The following is a 20,271-nucleotide window of genomic DNA, read 5'->3' on the forward strand; positions in this document are numbered from 1 at the left end:
TGCTGCTGAATCCACAGCTGAACGCTCACAGAAGCTCATTGTTGCAGGAGACAGAGCTGAAGTGTTGTAATCCTGTTTCTGCCCTCGATCCGTCACTTTGATTTTTCACAGCGACACAAACTGACCCGCGGTCACGGTCACTGCGTTACCGCGGCAACGGGCAAACACCGCTTACCTCACAGCGCTTTCATAACAACCACAACAAAACTTAAAAAAAACCAAGTTATTTCTTATAAATGCATTTCAGTGTTTGCCACTAGTGTTTCTTTAAAAATAATAAGTTAGTAACATTTGAAAACTTTTTTTTTGGTTGTGTTAAAAGTTTTGTAACGTTAGTAACTTTTCAACTAAAGTAACATTATATTGTCAAAAACATTTTTTTTTTAAATGTAAGTTGTAAAACAACAGTAAAATATAACAATTTTTTAGTAACTTAAGGAATTTCTTTAACGTCGTCACGAGACAAGACAAACAATTTTGTAAACATTTTTGCTAGAGTGAGTTTTTCCTTATGTAGGTTAATAATATTTAGCATTTAAAAAATTTTATTAAAAAAAATTGGACTGGAATTTTGCAAAATTTTCCGGCACGTTTTGTCACTTTCGTAACATTATTGCCAAAATGTATTTGATAACGTGAGTAGTTTTTGTAACATAACCTGCAAACTGCCTTTTTCAGCGAAGGTAATAAAGTTTCAACATTTTGTAAAATATTTTAGTAAGTTAAGGAATTTCTTTGTTAACGTCGTCACGAGACAAGACAAACCATTTTGCTAGAGTGACTTTATCTTAATAAGGTTTACAATATTTATCATTTCATTTCATTTTGTAAAAAAATATATAAATACATATTTTGGACTATATATATAGTTCTGTAAAATTTTGCAAAATTTTCCGGCACGTTTTGTAACTTAAGTAACATTGAGTCGTTTTTGTAAATTTTGTAACATAACCTGCAAACTGCCTTTTTCAATAAAGGTAATAAAGTTTCATTTAGTTTTTCTTAATTTTGTTAATATTTAGCATTCCAACATTTTGTAAAAAAGACACAATTTGGTTGTGCGTATAATTTAGTAAATTTAATAAAATGTAGAAAGACAAAATTTTGAAATTCCTTTTTGTATAACGCTAGTAACATTTTCAACTTCAGTTATAAAAATATTGTTTTGAAACAATTTTTTCGATAATGGAAGTAATTTTTGTAAATTTGGTAACAATTATATATTTTTTTAACATTTTTTAAAAATATTTAAATAACTTCAGGAATGTATTTGTTGTAAGCTCGTCACATGTAAAGAGACTTTTTGTTTCAATATTTTGTAAGATTTCGTAAAATATTTTAGTAACTTAAGGAGAACGTTTTGTCAAACGTTTTGCTGGAGCGAGTTTTTCTTAAATAAGTTAACAATATTTATCATTTTCAACATTTATAGTGACGTAAATAACTTTGTAAAACTTTTAAAAAAAAATTCTAACATTTTATGCTTATAACTTTTTTACCCACATCGCTAACTTCAACCTTTTGGGTGGTAATCGTAGTTTGGTAAGATGTTCACGCAACATTCTGAATTATTTTGCTAGCATACACGTAAGTAATGCTTAACAATAAATTTTGCGATTTTTTTTTTTTGCAATACTTCGAAATTTTGAAATTATTTAAATAATTTGCGTCAAGTGACAAACAAGTTGTAAAAAGACATTTTGTACCATTTTATGTTGTTATTTATTATACATGTTTTTACGTCAAAACAACAAGAGGCTCCGCCTCCTCCATGATTTCTGAATAACACTGTAAAGGGCACGCGACAAACGTGCGTTTGTTTCTTGAATTTTTCCAATCTGCGAGGAGAAAACGTCGCAGCTCGGCGTCGTTACGTCGCGGTACGTTGCGCGGTTTTTGGAAAAGTCCGATAAAAGTCGCGTCCGCCGAGAGTCGAGTCGTCTTTCATTCAATCAGACGCTCACATGACAGTGAAATAAATTGATCTAACGACAGAGAAAGAGAAACACAGCGAGGTGAAAATCCTCCGCCGCATTTTTTCCCGATCCGCTCTTTTGGCTCGACTTTAAACGTGAAAACTCGGCTCCGTCTGAAACAAAAAAACTCTGTGTTTTACATACGAGGAGAGGCAGCTGCAGGGGTTGCCGGTTCACTCTCCACCTATGCTGCTGCCGCCGCTACAGCAGATAATTGCTTCATGGCCAGGAGGCTTCGATCGGCCGCTGAGTTAGCGTTCGGCGTCTGCGGGGGGGAACTCGTGGCAGAGGAAGTGGGCGGACGGGTTTTTATTCTTTATTTCTTCCCTTAACTCGCTCCCGTTCTCTTTCGGCGACCTCTTCCTTGCGGGGGGTCGCGGTGTCACGCCGCCGCGCCACAGGATTTATTTATTTGATGAGAAAAGTTGCGTATTTTATTTTTCTCAGAGTGAGATCGGGGCGGCGAGTATAGATTTGACACCGTGTGTGTGCACCCGCGTGTCAAGACGACCACGTTCTGAAAAAGAGCCTCGTTTTTCAAAAGGAGAACGATTGCGCTTCAAGGTATTCACCAAGTTTTCTTCTGCTTCTGTTGTTGTTTTCCGTTAGTTTGGAACAATTTAACAACATTTTCAACATGTTTTTTTGGTTGTTTAAATGATAGTGCTGGGCACGTTAGCGGCGTCGACGCTAACGCACGTTAGCGCATTGCGCGTTTCCCATGACGACTGACCGAAAAAGACGCACGGGTGACGTCATGTTTTCGTGCCGCCGCACCGGAGTCCAGGCACTGTTTACCAGTTAGCTCCGTTAGCTGTGTTAGCTCCTTTAACGTCGTTGACGCATGACGCGTTTCCATGACAACTGACTGAAAAAAGACACATGTAACGTCATGTTTACACGCCGCGGGACCGGAGTCCAGGCACAGTTTACCAGTTAGCTCCGTTAGCTGTGTTAGCTCCTTTAACGTTGTTAACGCATGACGCGTTTCCATGACGACTGACCAGAAAAAGACGCACCCGTGAAGTCACGTTTACATACCGTGGCACCGGATTCCAGGCACCGTTTACCATTTAGCACCCTTAGCTGCATTAGCGCCTTTAACGTCGTTAGCGCATGAGGCGTTTCCATGACGACTGACTGAAAAAAGACACATGTAACGTCATGTTTACGCGCCGCGGGACCGGAGTCCAGGCACCGTTTACCAGTTAGCTGCGTTAGCTCCTTTAACGGCCTTATCGCATGACCGGAAACAGACGCGCATAATGTCAGGTTTACGCGCTGCGGCACCAGAGTATAAGCACCATTTAGCAATTAGCTCCATTAGCTGGGTTAGCTCCTTTAATGTCGTTAACGCATGACGCGTTTCCATGACAACTGACTGAAAAAAGACACATGTAATGTCATGTTTACGCGCCGCAGCACCGGATTCCAGGCACCATTTATCATTTAGCTCCGTTAGCTGCGTTAGCGCCTTTAACGTCGTTAACGCATGACGCGTTTCCATGACGACTGACCGGAAAAAGACGTACCCGTGAAGTCACGTTTACATACCGCGGCTCCGGATTCCAGGCACCGTTTACCATTTAGCTCCGTTAGCTGCGCTAGCGCCTTTAACGTCGTTAACGCATGACGCGTTTCCATGACGACTGACCGTAAAAAGACACGCAGTTCTAAGTGCCACGGCACAGGAGTCCATACAACGTTTACCAGTTAGCTCCGTTAGCTCCTTTAGCGCCGTCAAAATTTTGCAAAAAAATTTGTAACCATAGTAACGTAAATAATTGATAATGTAAATAATTTATGTGATTTTTTTAGTAACATTGTAACCTGGAAACCTTTTTTTTTACTTTTCTGGGGGGATTTTTTCATTTTTTATAATAAAAATATTGAATAAAGTTTCAAAATTTGAGTAACTTAAGGGGAACAATTTGTAAACAAATTTCGCTAAAGTGAGTTTTTCTTAATCAGGTAAATAATATTTTTAGTTTCAACCTTTTTGTAAATGTGGATGGAACGAGACAACATTTTGCAGCACTTTTTGTAACGCGAGCAACATTTTCAACTTTGGTAACATGATATTATTATTGTTGTCAAACTGTCCGTCCATCACAGGGACAAGTTGTTTTTGTTGTTTCTGCGAGAACATTTGTTTAGGTTTGTTTGAAAAGTCCAATTAAAATGTTCAGACGTTGATGATGAGTCGGGTAATTCAAGCGTTTGCTTTAGTAATGACGGAGTAAATATGAACAGGTGTGGACGCTGTGACTGACACTGACAGGATGTGAACACACCACGAGACGGATGTGACTGACGACTCAGTGACAAACGGAGGACGTTTACGTTAGAGTACAGAGTTACTTTGGTGCACAGTTTACGTCCATATTTATTGTCCACACGAGGGTCACAATTTCAAAAATTCAAATATTTTCAACGGATCCTTGTTCAGGGCGATGCCGACTATTATGATGGTAGATTTCAAGTCATTCCGAGATACTTTTTTTTTTTTAGACTAAACTCAGCTCACTGTCAAAGTGCATCAGGGCAAATGTATCATTTCAAGAATTTCAAAAATTCATGAAAATTATTCCTTGAGAGATTCGCAAATATTTTCAAAGGATCCTTGTTCAGGGTGATGCCGACTATTATGATGGTAAATTTCAAGTCGTTCCGAGATACTTTTTGTTTTTGAGAAGAAAGTCAGCTCACTGTCAAAGTGCATCAGGGCAAATGTATCATTTCAAGAATTTCAAAAATTCATGAAAATTATTCCTTGAGAGATTCGCAAATATTTTCAAAGGATCCTTGTTCAGGGCGATGCCGACTATTATGATGGTAAATTTCAAGTCATTCCGAGATACTTTTTTTTTTTTTGACTAAACTCAGCTCACTGTCAAAGTGCATCAGGGCAAATGTATCCTTTCAAGAATTTAAAAAATTCATGAAAATTATTCCTTAAGAGATTTGCAAATATTTTCAACGGATCCTTGTTCAGGGCGATGCCGACTATTATGATGGTAAATTTCAAGTCATTCCGAGATAATTTTTGTTTTTTTGAAGAAAGTCAGCTCACTGTCAAAGTGCATCAGAGCAAATGGATCATTTCCTGAATTTCAAAAAATTATGAAAATTATTCCTTAAGATATTTTCAAATATTTTCAACAGATCCTTGTTCAGGGTGATGCCGACTATTATGATGGTAAATTTCAAGTAATTCCGAGATACTTTTTTTTTTTTTTCGAGAAGAAAGTCAGCTCACTGTCAAAGTGCATCAGGGCAAATGTATCATTTCAAGAATTTAAAAAATTCATGAAAATTATTCCTTAAGAGATTTGCAAATATTTTCAACAGATCCTTGTTCAGGGCGATGCCGACTATTATGATGGTAAATTTCAAGTCATTCCGAGATACTTTTTGTTTTTTTGAAGAAAGTCAGCTCACTGTCAAAGTGCATCAGAGCAAATGGATCATTTCCTGAATTTCAAAAAATTATGAAAATTATTCCTTAAGAGATTTTCAAATATTTTCAACAGATCCTTGTTCAGGGCGATGCCGACTATTATGATGGTAAATTTCAAGTCATTCCGAGATACTTTTAGTTTTTTTTAAGAAAGACAGCTTAATGTCAAAGTGCATCAGGGCAAATGGATAATTTCTTGAATTTCAAAAATTCATGAAAATTATTCCTTGAGAGATTTGCAAATATTTTCAACGGATCCTTGTTCAGGGCGATGCCGACTATTATGATGGTAAATTTCAAGTCATTCAGAGCTTTTTTTTTTTTTTAGACTTAAGTCATCTCACTGTCAAAGTGCATCAGGGCAAATGTATCATTTCAAGAATTTCAAAAATTCATGAAAATTATTCCTTGAGAGATTCGCAAATATTTTCAAAGGATCCTTGTTCAGGGCGATGCTGACTATTACGATGGTAAATTTCAAGTCATTCCGAGATACTTTTTTTTTTTTCGAGATCGTCAGCTCACTGTCAAAGTGCATCAGGGCAAATGTATCCTTTCAAGAATTTAAGAAATTCATGAAAATTATTCCTTAAGAGATTTGCAAATATTTTCAACAGATCCTTGTTCAGGGCGATGCCGACTATTATGATGGTAAATTTCAAGTCATTCCGAGATACTTTTAGTTTTTTTTAAGAAAGTCAGCTCACTGTCAAAGTGCATCAGGGCAAATGGATCATTTCTTGAATTTCAAAAATTCTTTAAAATTATTCCTTAAGAGATTTGCAAATATTTTCAACGGATCGTTGTTCAGGGCGATGCCGACTATTATGATGGTAAATTTCAAGTCATTCCGAGATACTTTTAGTTTTTTTTAAGAAAGTCAGCTCACTGTCAAAGTGCATCAGGGCAAATGGATCATTTCTTGAATTTCAAAAATTCTTTAAAATTATTCCTTAAGAGATTTGCAAATATTTTCAACGGATCCTTGTTCAGGGCGATGCCGACTATTATGATGGTAAATTTCAAGTCATTCCGAGATACTTACATACACGAGATACATCGCCCATGAAGTTCGCAGAGACATGAATAACGACATAAAAGAAGGAAAAGATGAACTGAATAATCTGACAGATCCACAGTTATTTGACGCCTGATGAGGATTTGGCATCAAAACCTGATTTACAGCGAGGAACTGGGTCAAACTGGTTTGTCCATGACGTGCAGTGATGGACAGGAGGCGCTGTGACTGACAGCTGTGTGTGTGTGTGTGTGTGAGAGACTTTGTTTGATCCACATCCAGACCTGTGGCCCCGCCCACTGAGTGTGTTTTCTCTGAGTGTGTGCAGTAAACACAGGTGTTTACAGTGACGTTTATTTTAAATTAACGTTAATTAAGTGACTTCGTAGAGTCAATAGTTTTTCATACGTAGACGTAAACGCAGCGGCGCGAACAAACGGCCACGCGATTATTTACTGACGTAAAGATGACGAGCGGAAACGCGGAGGGTAATGTTCAAATATGAAACAAATACAAGGGTGAGGACATGAGGACACGAGGACATGAGGACAGTTTCCCAAAGTAGACAAAGGAAGAACAGGAAACTAATATCACGCTAAAACGTGATCGCTGAGTAAATGAGATTTCTGTTTTCTTAGTCATAAATGCTGAGTCATCATATTTTTTTTCTTCTGTTTTACGTATTATAATTATTTGAGTTCGCTGAGTCAGCATATCCAACTACCGTTTCCCTTCATTATTTTTTGGGGGGAATGCTGAGTCGGCATATTTTAGTCAAGGAAAGCTGTGTCAGCATTTTTTATTCGGGAAGGGTGAGTCAGCGTTTTTCGATGCTGAGTCAGCATTTCCATCTACTGTGTTGCTGGTTTTGTTCTATTGTTTTAATCAGGAAAGCTGAGTCAGCATGTTTTCCTTTATTCATTTTGTTGAGGAATGCTGAGTCAGCATATTTTAGTCAAGGACCGTTTTTCCTTTATCCACTTTGTTGGGGAATGCTGAGTCGGCATATTTTAGTCTTCTGTTTTATGTATTATTTTTGTTGGGAATCCTGAGTCAGCATATTTTTTTTAAGTCGAGGAAAAGCTGAGTCAGCATTTACAACTTCCACGTTCCTGTTTTCCTTTATCCATGTTGTTGGGGAATGCTGAGTCGGAATGTTTTAGTCAAGGAAAGCTGTGTCAGCATGTCTTTTTCGGGAGAAATATGAGTCAGCGTTTGGATGCTGAGTCAGCATTTCTGTCTACTGTGTTCCTGGTTTTGTTCTATTGTTTTAACCAGGAAACTTGAGTCAGCATGTTTTTGTCTTCTGTTTTATGTATTATTTTTGTTGGGAATCCTGAGTCAGCATATTTTTTTTAAGTCGAGGAAAAGCTGAGTCAGCATTTACAACTTCCACGTTCCTGTTTTCCTTTATCCATTTTGTTGAGGAATGCTGAGTCGGCATGTTTTAGTCAAGGAAAGCCGTGTCAGCATATTTTTTATTCGGGAAGGGTGAGTCAGCGTTTGGATGCTGATTCAGCATTTCCGTCTACTGTGTTCCTGGTTTTGTTCTATTGTTTTAATCAGGAAATCCGAGTCAGCATGTTTTTGTCTTCTGTTTTATGTATTATAATTATTTCAACTACCGTTTTCCTTTGTTATTTTTGTTGGGAATGCTGAGTCAGCGTATTTTAGTCGAGGAAAAGCTGAGTCAGCATTTCCACATTGCCAGCATATCCTGACCCCGTTTACTTTTTCACTGGTACTCGGAATGCTGAGTCAGCAATTCCGACCGCAGCGTTCCCGTTTCCCTTACTACTTACTTGGGAATGCTGAGTCATCGGGGATGCTGCCACTTCCAGCTGCAGTGTTTTTGTTAGTACGCTGAGTCAGCATTTTTTGATCGTCGAGCCACATTGACTCTGTTTTCTTGTGGAATTGTGAGTCAGCACTTTCAGTCACAGAGTTCCTTTTGTCCTCATGAGTTGGGAATGCTGAGTCACTATTTCCAACTACAGTGTTTATGTTTACGTTATTGCTGAGTCACTATTTCCAACTACAGTGTTTATGTTTACGTTATTGCTGAGTCACTATTTCCAACTACAGTGTTTATGTTTACGTTATTGCTGAGTCACTATTTCCAACTACAGTGTTTATGTTTACGTTATTGCCGAGTCACTATTTCCAACTTAAGTTTTCTTCATTAATTCAGTCAGGAATGCTGCGTCGCCATTTTTTATATAGTTTTTGGGGAAATATGAGTCAGCATTTCCAGCTACATTGGTAATTTTTCCTTATTTGTTGGGAATATCTAACTTTTCCATAATTTTTTTTAGTTATTGTTAAATTTTCCATGATTTCTTTTTTCGGCACGGTCGCTTGAAACGCGTTTAAAAACACGCATATTGCGACGAAACGTCGGTCAACATGGTGAATGTACGTGTGTATGTACACAGTTCTGTGTATTTATACGCAGTCTCGTGATCTCGTGGCCGCGTTTGTCTCACTTCCTGTCGTCGGGTTTATTTTCTGATTTCCTCGTCTCGTCGCAGATGAAAGAAAAATTCAAAAACTTTATTTACAATGTCACTCGTCGTCACCGAACCCAGCCGTCATCCGTCAGGTTATTTATTCCCGCCGATTGACGCGGAGACGTTTACTCGGACGACATCGGCTCACGTTTCACTCTCACTTAAACTCAATCAGGCCTTTTAAAAAAAAAAAAAAATCATTTATTTACCGACTTATTTGGGTGCGTTGGATGTGTCCATCACCGGAGACGAGACGATGGATTTTATTAGCGACGCGGATCAACTTCTTCTTCTTCTTCTTCTACAAATCCCGTCGTTCTGTCGCGCGTCTGAAAACCTTCGACAGCTGACGCGCGACATGACAAGCTGTCACGTCCGTCAAACAACACACACACACACAGAGAGAGAGGAAGTGTGTGTCGCGTCATAAAACGTCCTGACTCCTTATGATTTATATTTTTTTTCCCGGAGACGGAGTAATTTGTTGGTTCTGGGCTCTCGGAAATAAACACAACCCCCCCCCTCGTGTCCTATCAGAGCTCGGAAACAGAACACTAACGTTCACTTCACCAAAAGGAAAAAATCTATCATCAGATAAACGCTTCCCCGGGATCCCCCCCTGAAGACTCGTGTTTATGATAAAGGATAAATGAACGGGGAAAGTGGATTTTATCAGCGGTTAGCGGTTAGCGGGTTAGCGTGAGCGATGCTTTGTTGCCCCCCCCCGCGCGCGACGCAATCAAAAAGGCCCCCGGCTTTTTTTCCCCGGAGCCGAGTCCCTCGTGTTTTTTGTGGCGCCAATTTGAGGCGGATATTGGCTTTGGGATTTTAAATCCACCCTCTGCTCTACTGTACGATACAGCAGCGTTTGTCTTATCATGCAAATCGCTAACTTCCTTAAAGGGGTAGTTTCCTAGATTCCTTAAGTCCGCGCCGTCTTAAAAATGTGTTTATGTCACTGTTAGACGACTTTTTTCCTCCAGGAAACTGAAATTTGTGCCACTTTTTAAACCGCTCACTCTCCCCGCACCAAACCCCATAGAGAAAATCAACGATTTTAACATCACAGACACACAGGAGTTCACAGGAAGTTGTTGATCCAATTCTGCCTCCATCACTAACTTCAAATGTCTTATTTTGTCAATTCGGCTTTTAAATAACTTTGTTCATATTGACCTCAGTGACACAAATCAGCCACACGAGGCAGCAGTAGACCAGCAGCTCCTGTGTTCCAGCGAGCTAAAATCACTGATTTTCTCTATGGGGTTTGGTGTGGGAGAGTGAGTGGATACTAACTTTAATTTTAAGCGAGACAACGCAGGACACAACATGACACGACACAACCACTAACACACAACACAACACAAGACACAACACAACCGCTAACAACACATGTCACAATACAACAGAAGACACAACATGACACAACACAGCCACTAACACACAACACAAGATGCAACAAAACGCAACACACAACATGACGCGACACAACGCAACACAATACGCAACATTAACGTAACGTGAGACGACACAAGGCAACGCAACACAAGACAATGCGAGACAACACAACACAGGACGCAATACAACAGAAGACACAACATGACACAACACAGCCACTAACACACAACACAACACAAGATGCAACAAAACGCAACACACAACATGACGCGACACAACGCAACACAATACGCAACATTAACGTAACGTGAGACGACACAAGGCAATGCAACACAAGACAATGCGAGACAACACAACACAGGACGCAATACAACAGAAGACACAACATGACACAACACAGCCACTAACACACAACACAAGACGCAACAAAAACGCAAAGCACCAACACAACACACAACATGACGCGACACGACACGACGCAAAACAATACAACACTGACACAAGACGCAACATTAACACAACATGAACACACCACGCAACGCAACAACACGAACACACAACTTGACACAAAGACACAACACAACAATAACACAAGATGACACAACACAAGACAACACAACACTAACAACGCAAAACTAACACAACACAAGACACAACATAACACAACACAAGAAAACACGACACAGGACAACACAACACAACACTAGACAACAGCAGTCGACCAGCAGCTCCTGTGTAGCCACGAGCTAAAATCACTGATTTTCTCGATGGGCTTTGGTGTGGGAGAGTGAGTGGACACTAACTTTAATTTTAAATCAGAAAATACTGTCTCATGGTTTAGATACAATAATAAAAAAACACAATTCCAAATTAGTTTGTAAATTTTGCACCAAACCCCATAGAGAAAATCAGTGATTTTTAGCTCGCTGGAACACAGGAGCTCCTGGTCTACTGCTGCCTCGTGTGGTCACTTTGTGTAACTGTGGTATATCTCAACGAAGTTATTTAAAAGCCGAATTGACAAGATAAGACATTTGAATTGTCTAACGGAGGCTGAAGTGGATCAACAACTTCCTGTGAACTCCTGTGTGTCTGTGATGTAAAAATCGCCGGTTTTCTCTATGGGGTTTGGTGCAGGGAGAGTGAGTGGTTAACAAACTTCATTTTCCTGTCAAAATAAAGCAGCAAATTCATAAATTCTGGTTTTTGTTCACACAGAGACGTTAAAAAAAGAAGCTGCCAGGTTTGTTTAGCTGCTCCTCATTAGCTGCTCCGTGTCGTTCCGCTCCAGGTTTTTTTTCTCTCTCTCTCTTTCTTTTTCATCAGCTCCTTAATTGAATGTTGGATTTTTCGCTGAGAACTATTATCAATCTCTATCAGTTCTGTGTGGACGGACATTGATCAATGGAAATAGCTCCTGTGTTGTGTTGACCGGATCGGACGGCGAGCGCTCGGGGCCCGAGTAATGGAGCCGGCGGATCAATAACCGGGGAAAATAATGAATAAAAATGAAAATACGACCGTGAAATATCACTTTTTTTCTCCTGCTCGGCGATAAGAAGCTCAGTGGCTGAATTTGTTAGATTTCAAAATAAAGTTTTTCTCTCTTTGCTCTCCGAGTGATTTAGTCGTGAAAGAACGGCCGCGCCGCTCGACCTCCAGCTCGTTAAAATTCCTCTGAAGTTTTTTTTTTTGAACGCATCACTACATCAAATACACATAAATAATGAATGACTCACATCAGCACCATCGTAGCCCGAGGCCTCGGCGCTAACTGAGCTGTGAACTCTGCTGTTAGCATCGCGCGGAGAATTGGAATAATTCACCCGCCGGTGCTGATTGATCGCAACGCAACACAACACAACACAACACAACACAACACAACACAACACAACACAACACAACACAACACAACACAACACAACACAACGCAACATTAACAACACAACACAAGACACAACACATGACACAACATTAACAACATGACACAATGCAACACAAGACACAACGCAACATTAACAACACACAACGCAAGACACAACATGACATTAACAACACAACATACAACATGACACAACACAACGCAATGCAACATTAACAACACAACATGACACAACACAAGACACAACATTAACACAACACATCACAACACTAGGCAACACAACGCAAGACACAACACAATGCAGCATTAACTACACAACACAAGACACAACACTAACAACACAACATGCAAGACAACACAAGACACGACACAACACAACCGCTAACACAGAACAGAACATGACACAACACAACCACCAACACACAAGAAAACACAACGAAAGACATAACACAATGCAACATTAACTACACAACACACATGACACAACACAAAAAAGACAACACTAACAACACAACACGCAAGACAACACAAGACACAACGCAACACTAGACAACACAACATGCAAGACAACACAAGACACGACACAACACAGGACACAACACAACCGCTAACACAGAACAGAACAGAACATGACACAACACAACCACCAACACACAACACAACACTAAACAGAACATGACACAACAAGAAAACACAACACAACACATGACACATTACAATACAAGACACAGCATGAAACAACACAACGTGACACAAGACAACACTAACACAAGACACAGCATTACACGACACAACCACTAACACACGACACAAGACAGAACACAACACCAACACAACACACGACATGACGCGACACAAGACAACACTAACACACAAGACACAAAACAATGCAACACTCAACAACACAACACTAACACAAGATGCAACATGACACGACACAACACAACACTAACACAAAATGACGACTCCTGTAATAAAGATCACAGACAGATTAGCGCTAATATTAGCTCATGTCTTTTGAAGGGGACCCAGAAAAAGTCTCCAGTGACCCATGTTCGGGCCCCGCCCCAGTCTTTGCTTGTGTTAGGACTTCACCTCCATCTTCTCTGTGTTTTGCAGATGTTTGCACTTTATTTTTCTTTATTTTCACGTTGAAATCATCTCCTCTGAGAACTCCTCTGATGAATCCTCCTCACACGCGGCTTCATAACGTCACCCAACTTTTTTTTTTTTTTAAAAAACCTCCACGGAGCAGAATTACGGCTCGTTGTTTTTTTAAAAAGAAATCCGTGTCAGGATTTCCTGTTTGTTCAGCGATTCCCTGAAAGTGGCTCCATACTTTACTTGCTCTTATTAGAGAAGGAGGAAGCGTTGGAGGAATCACCTCCTCCGTTATTAATCACCGCTCTCCGCATGAAGGATGCCGGCGAGAATGTGCAACATCTGTTCGCTGCGTTCACTCCTCAGCGGACTCCACCCATTCCTCATGCCTAATGACGCCGATCCACTCTCCGGGCCTTTTTTTTCTCCCCCCCCCCCTTTTTACGGACAAATGTGCGTTTGGCTCCATTCGTCTTCCTGAAACGAGCGTTGCCGATGATCCGTCCCGTGGCCTCTTTCGCTCTTTTTCTGCCGCCGCGCGTTAACAAATGACGACGTTCCGCCACGTGTTTTGAAGGGAAAAAGAAAAATGCGGAACGGATGGAGAGGATTCGGAGACGAGCAGCTGTGAGCGGGAGAAAGTCGTTTTTTTTACGCAGATTCAAAGTCGTAAAAGTCTTGAAATATCGCGTTCACGCAGAGGTCGAATTTAAATGTGAACGAGGGCAATCGGAAAAGTTTTCGTGAATTAAGACTGAAACGTCCCGCCCACTTTAGCTGTAGCTGAAAAATATCGGAAATACCGATTTATTTTACTTTATTGAAAATAAAAACTTTGTATCCATAGTACAAATATATTAGTCATTTGATATCTAAGTGTTTTTGTGACTTTACAACAATTTGTACAATGTTTTCGTTTTCTACGACGACAACAGCGCTAAAGTCATTTGTCACGTAACGTTAGCAACAGGTTTAGCTACAGTTTGTAAGAAAATTTGGTCACGTAATTAAGTTATTACTACGTTGGTGACATTTTTTTTGTAAAATTACAAGATTTTCTAAAAACAAAATTTGGTCCAAGTAAAATTGTTGTTCCGTTAGCAACATTTTTGTAAAGTAACAATATTTTGTAAATATTTTTGGTACAAAGAAAAATGGTGTAAAATTACAACATTTTCTCAGTTAGTTGGTCATGTTATTTGGGTATGCTGGTAAAAAAATTTTTTTTTGTAAAATTCCAACTTTTTTTTTTTGTAATTTTGGTAACATAATTTATTTTTAGTACATTGGTAAAAATCTTTTGAAAAATTACATGAAAAAAAAAATTGTGGTCAAATAATGCAATATTTGGTACGCTAGTCATTTTTTTTGTAAAATTACAATATTTTGTAAATATTTTTGGAAATGCGAATATATTTTGGTACATTAGTCAAAAAAATGTTTGTAAAATTTTAACAAAAAAATATATTTTTGCTCATATTTTCATTATGCTAGTAATTTTTTTTGTAAAATTACAACTTTTCTAAATATTTTTGTGTTTTTTTTTTTTTTTTTTTAAATAGTGGTCACAACATTTTTAGCACCCTAGTATTTGTAAAGTTACAACATTTTGTAACTATTTTGCGCACATAATAAAATGCTAGTAATTTTTCAGTAAAAAATTTGGTCACATGATCTGACATTTTTTTTGTACGTTAGGCGTACGTTATTTTTTTTATAAAGGGATAATCACAGTAGTTTTTATCACATTAATCACATCATTGAATGTTTGTGTGAATCAGGACTGATGTTGTTTTTGACCCAGTTGTGGTGTCGTTAACCTGACTTCCTGTGTGTGTGTGTGTGTGTGTGTGTCCCGGTTGTCGAGCGTCTCCGTCAGCGTTGTCTCTTCTTATAAACAGCAGAGCGTTAGCATGAAAAATGCCTCCGCTCTGGAAAAATCCACACACCTATAAATCTTAATAGAGTTTTCCCCTCAGATTCCAGCGCGCGACCACGTCTCTCTTCCCCCCCCAACACACACACACACTCAAACCCCAGTCCGCCTCCAATTTCCTGTCCCCAAAGTAAAGGTGCAGTGATTTGATGATTTACCTCCAAACAGGATTACGTGCATATTCTGTGGCTCATGCAAATCAATAAAAACACGTCAGGAACGCTTAGCCTCGCGCTAAACGCAATTTATCACCGGGGGGGAATCGGCGGGAAGTGGAACGGACCAACAAATGGAGTCTGATCGCGGGGGCGTTTGGACTCGTCGTCAAATGTGTGACGAGTGCATTTTTCATTTTCCCCGCGAGTAAATTGCCGGCGGTTTCAAAGGGGACGTCGCGACGCTCCGCTCGTTTGCACTTAGCGCCGAACGCCGCGCTGTTTTTACGCCGCTGTGCAAACAAGCTATTCCCAAATCGAATCATTCTGCATATGCTGCAGCGTAAAGAAAGTGGGAGTTTGGGCTGCTTTTTAAACGACGCAGTGCACGCACTGAGCCAACAGCAGCTAAAACACGACTAACGCTCTCCTAAGACTCTGTAAAACATCATAATTTGACTGAAAAACTTAGTTTGTTTCATTCATTAAACCCACACCAAACCCCATAGAGAAAAGCGACAATTTTACATCACCTCAACACACAGCTGCACACAGAGATGTTGATCCACTGCCGCCTCCATTAATAACTTCATTAGTCTTATTTTGTCAATTCGGCTTTTGAAAATCTCACTTTATATTTATTTAAGTGACACAAAGTGACCACACGAGGCGGCAGTGGACCAGCAGCTCCTGTGTTAAAATGAGCTAAAATCAGTGGTTTTCTCAATGGGGTTTGGTTTCTTTTTTTTTTTAGCCAACACCAGCTAAAATCTACACTAGGTTAAGTCTTACACTCTCTTAAGTCCATATTTTATGCATTATTTCATTATAAAATGTCATAATTTGACTGAAAAACTAAGTTTGTTTCATTCATTAAACCCACACCAAACCCCATAGAGAAAATCAACGATTTTACATCACAGCAACGCACAGCTGCACAAAGAGATGTTGATCCACTGCCGCCTCCATTAATAAGTTCATTAGTCTTATTTTGTCAATTCGGCTTTTGAAAATCTTAATTTATATTTATTTAAGTGACACAAAGTGACCACACGAGGCGGCAGCGGACCAGCAGCTCCTGTGTTAAAATGAGCTAAAATCAGTGATTTTCTCAATGGGGTTTGGTTTCTTTTTTTTTTAGCCAACACCAGCTAAAATTTACACTATCTTAAGTCAGTATTTTATGCTTTATTTCATTATAAAATATCATAATTTGACTGAAAAACTAAGTTTGTTTCATTCATTAAACCCACACCAAACCCCATAGAGAAAAGCGACGATTTTACATCACAGCAACACACACCTGCACACAGAGATGTTGATCCACTGCCGCCTCCATTAATAAGTTCATAAGTCTTATTTTGTCAATTCGGCTTTTGAAAATATTCATTTATATTTATTTAAGTGACACAAAGTGACCACACGAGGCGGCAGCGGACCAGCAGCTCCAGTGTCCACCGTGAGCTAAAATCAGTGATTTTCTCTATGGGGTTTGGTTTCTTTTTTTTTTTTTTTTGCCACCACCAGCGAAAATCTACACTCTCCTAAGTCTGTGTTTGCTGCTTTATTTCATTATAAAATGTCATTATTTGACTGAAAAACTAAGTTTGTTTCACTTTATCAACCTACACCAAACCCCATAGAGAAAAGTGACTATTTTACATCACAGCAACACACAGCTGCACACACAGTTGTTGATCCACTGGCGCCTCCATCAATAAGTTCATAAGTCTTATTTTGTCAATTCGGCTTTTGAAAATCTTAATTTATATTTATTTAAGTGACACAAAGTGACCACACGAGGCGGCAGTGGACCAGCAGCTCCTGTGTCCGCCGTGAGCTAAAATCAGTGATTTTCTCAATGGGGTTTGGTGCCGAAGGAGACGAAGTGGTTTTTACAAACTCATTTCTTCTCGGTGAATGGAGAGAATGCGTTTGTCGTACTTTTACTTAAGTAATACGGTGACACATACTTGTACTTGTACTACTCAAGTATCACTTTAAACGTACTTTATATTGGACCGTTTCCGACGAGGAATGTGGAAACTCCGACTCAACGTCATCGTCGTCGCCTTGTTTGAGAAACAATTACGAGGAAACACAACGGAGCCGTTTTGCCGGGACGTCCTCTTGTCCAAGAGAAACCTTCTCACGGCTGATTTATAACGCTGTCGCCGCGGCAACGCCACATAATTAATAGGAGCGCGGACGTCTAATTCCAGTCACTTCCACAGCGAGCGGTTAGCACTTGATTTATGATGCGCGGCGGCGGCGGCGGCGGCGGCGGCCACGACTTTGCGTTTTTTCAGCGACTCACTCACTTATTCCTCACTTATGCTGACGACCACTTTCAGAGTCTAACTTTGCTCTAATCAAAGAGGATTAAGGTTCAGTGGATTATTTAGAAGCTGCTAATTCATCTGTGGAGATCATGAGACCGTGATTCACTCCAATATTTATCAAAATCACTGCGTCAAACAGATCTTAGCAGAGCAAAAACACTCACATCTGTTCATTTTTACACGAAAATGACTGTTTTTAACTGTTAAATAAGTGTAATGTCGTCTAAAGTTGTATTCTTTTGTTAAATGTAACCCTTTAAGTGGCTTTACATATAATTTCCTGTGATTATTATTGGTATTTTTCAGGTTCTGAGCTGAAGAATTACATTTTTTTGAAAGTTTTTTGAAAAGTAAAACTTTAAATTTTGCTGAAAAGTCAGAAAACAAAACGGTTTTCTGTATAAATTGTTATTTTATTGACTTATTAATGTTAGAAAGTCAGAGGACAAAGTGTAAATCAGCTTTATTTTGCTGGTTTAGCCCGAAAAGTATAGATTAATATGGAAATGAATGAATATCAATGAGTTAGGTTACAAAAATGTACTTATTTAAAAAAAAAAAAAAAAAAAAGTCATTAAAGTTACCAAAAAAGTTGCAAATTTACAAAAAGCTGACAAAATTATAAAAATTGGGACAGATATGTTAAGTTCCAACATTTTTTATTTTAATAATGTGATATTTACATGTAAATAAAATGCTACAAAAGTCGAAAAGTCACTCAAGTTACAAAAAATGTTATAAAATCAAAAATATATTGTGTTTCGAAAATTGCAACGTGACAAAAACGAGTACATTTCTTTTTTTTTTTGAGGTTAATTAAAGTAGAAGGTTTAAATAGACGACGTCCACCTGTGTGTTTTTAAAGCATCTTAAACTCAGTTTGTGTCTTATCTTTTCAAACTGACTCGTCCTCAGACTCCGGGCGGTGAATGTTGTAGGAGGTCAGAGTCAAATTGTACATTCATAGAAAGTTCCACCTCCTCTCGGCGAACTGTAACTGCACTTCAAAGGGCTACACATTCCCAATTCATGACTGCGATGAATCTAAAGCAGCAGCAGCAGCAGCAGCATCAGCATCAGTATTAGCATTAGCAGCATTAGCATCAGCAGCGAGAGACGCGGCGTCTCCTCCACTTCAAAGCCGCGCTGATGAATTTCGCTTCAGACGAGCATGAAAAATGCAACGCGAGGCTCGAGCGGCGACGCGCGGCCAATACTTGAACAAGCGTCCGACCTCTTTACGTTTGAGCGGGAACATGGTACGCGATTAACGTCGCGACCGACAGCGTAAATGATTTTATCCATTTAATAACACATGTACACGGACGTAAGAACGCGCTGTCCGCTCTGTTTTAGCCTTTTTTTTTTGACAAGAAACTCAAAAACCTCTCTCCTCACACCAAAGCCCATAGAGAAAATCAGTGATTTTAACATCACAGCGACACAGGAGTTCACAGGAAGTTGTTGATCCACTGATGCCTCCATCACTAACTTCAAATATGTGTTCTGCAAAATTCGGCTTTTGAAAAACTTTATTTAGATGTGCTTCAGTGACACAAAGTGACCACACGAGGCAGCAGTAGACCAGCAGCTCCTGTGTCCCCGTGAGCTAAAATCACTGATTTTCTCTATGGGCTTTGGTGTGAGTTTTTTTGAGTGAATTAAAATAGATTTTAGTCGCATAACAAAATACTTGCTGAATAAAATCCACGTCAGTTTAAGTCTACGACATCTTAGGAACATGTTCACGTCTTTATCTCACTGTTTGACAGACTTTTCCAACAGGAAACTGAAGTTTGTAAACCACTCACTCTCCCACACCAAAGCCCATAGAGAAAACTAGCGATTTTAACATCACAGTGACACAGGAGTTCACAGGAAGTTGTTGATCCACTGCTGCCTCCATCACTAAGTTCAAATTTGTGTTCTGCAAAATTCGGCTTTTGAAAAACTTTATTTAGATGTACTTCAGTGACACAATGTGACCACAGGAGGCAGCAGTAGACCAGCAGCTCCTGTGTCCCTGTGAGCTAAAATCACTGATTTTCTCAATGGGCTTTGGTGTGGGAGAGTGAGTGGTTTACATAAAAGTGACATAAAATTCGGTTTTCTGTCATTTTAAATGCAAAATGGAGCTACAAACGCTTAGTAGTTTCATAACGGAATGTAGCATACGATAAAAAAGCTTCTCCTGAATTATCCTGGATTTAAAATGCCTGAATTAAAAGAATACCATATTTAAAGTTAGTGATGGAGGCAGCATCAGACTTTTTAAGCAGGAAATTCAAGTTTTATAAACCGTTCACTCTCCCACACCAAAGCCCATGGAGAAAATCATCGATTTTAGCTCACAGGGACACAGGAGCTGCTGGTCTACTGCTGCCTCGTGTGGTCACTTTGTGTCACTGAGGTCAATCTGAATGAATTGATTTCAAACGCCGAATTCACCGAATAACATAAGTAAAGTTACCTACAGAGGCAGCAGTGGATCAA

The 20,271-nt window shown here is 39.3% G+C and overlaps 1 protein-coding gene across 1 annotated transcript in view; it reads left to right on the top strand.

Moving 5' to 3' along the window:
• lrmda (leucine rich melanocyte differentiation associated) overlaps positions 1 to 20,271 on the top strand; it is a gene marked incomplete at its 3' end in the record, with an annotated part of 362,986 nt that overhangs the window by 137,714 nt on the left and 205,001 nt on the right. The window lies entirely within an intron of this gene.

Source organism: Microchirus variegatus (genome assembly GCF_963457635.1).
Source record: "Microchirus variegatus genome assembly, chromosome: 11".
NCBI lineage: Eukaryota > Metazoa > Chordata > Actinopteri > Pleuronectiformes > Soleidae > Microchirus > Microchirus variegatus.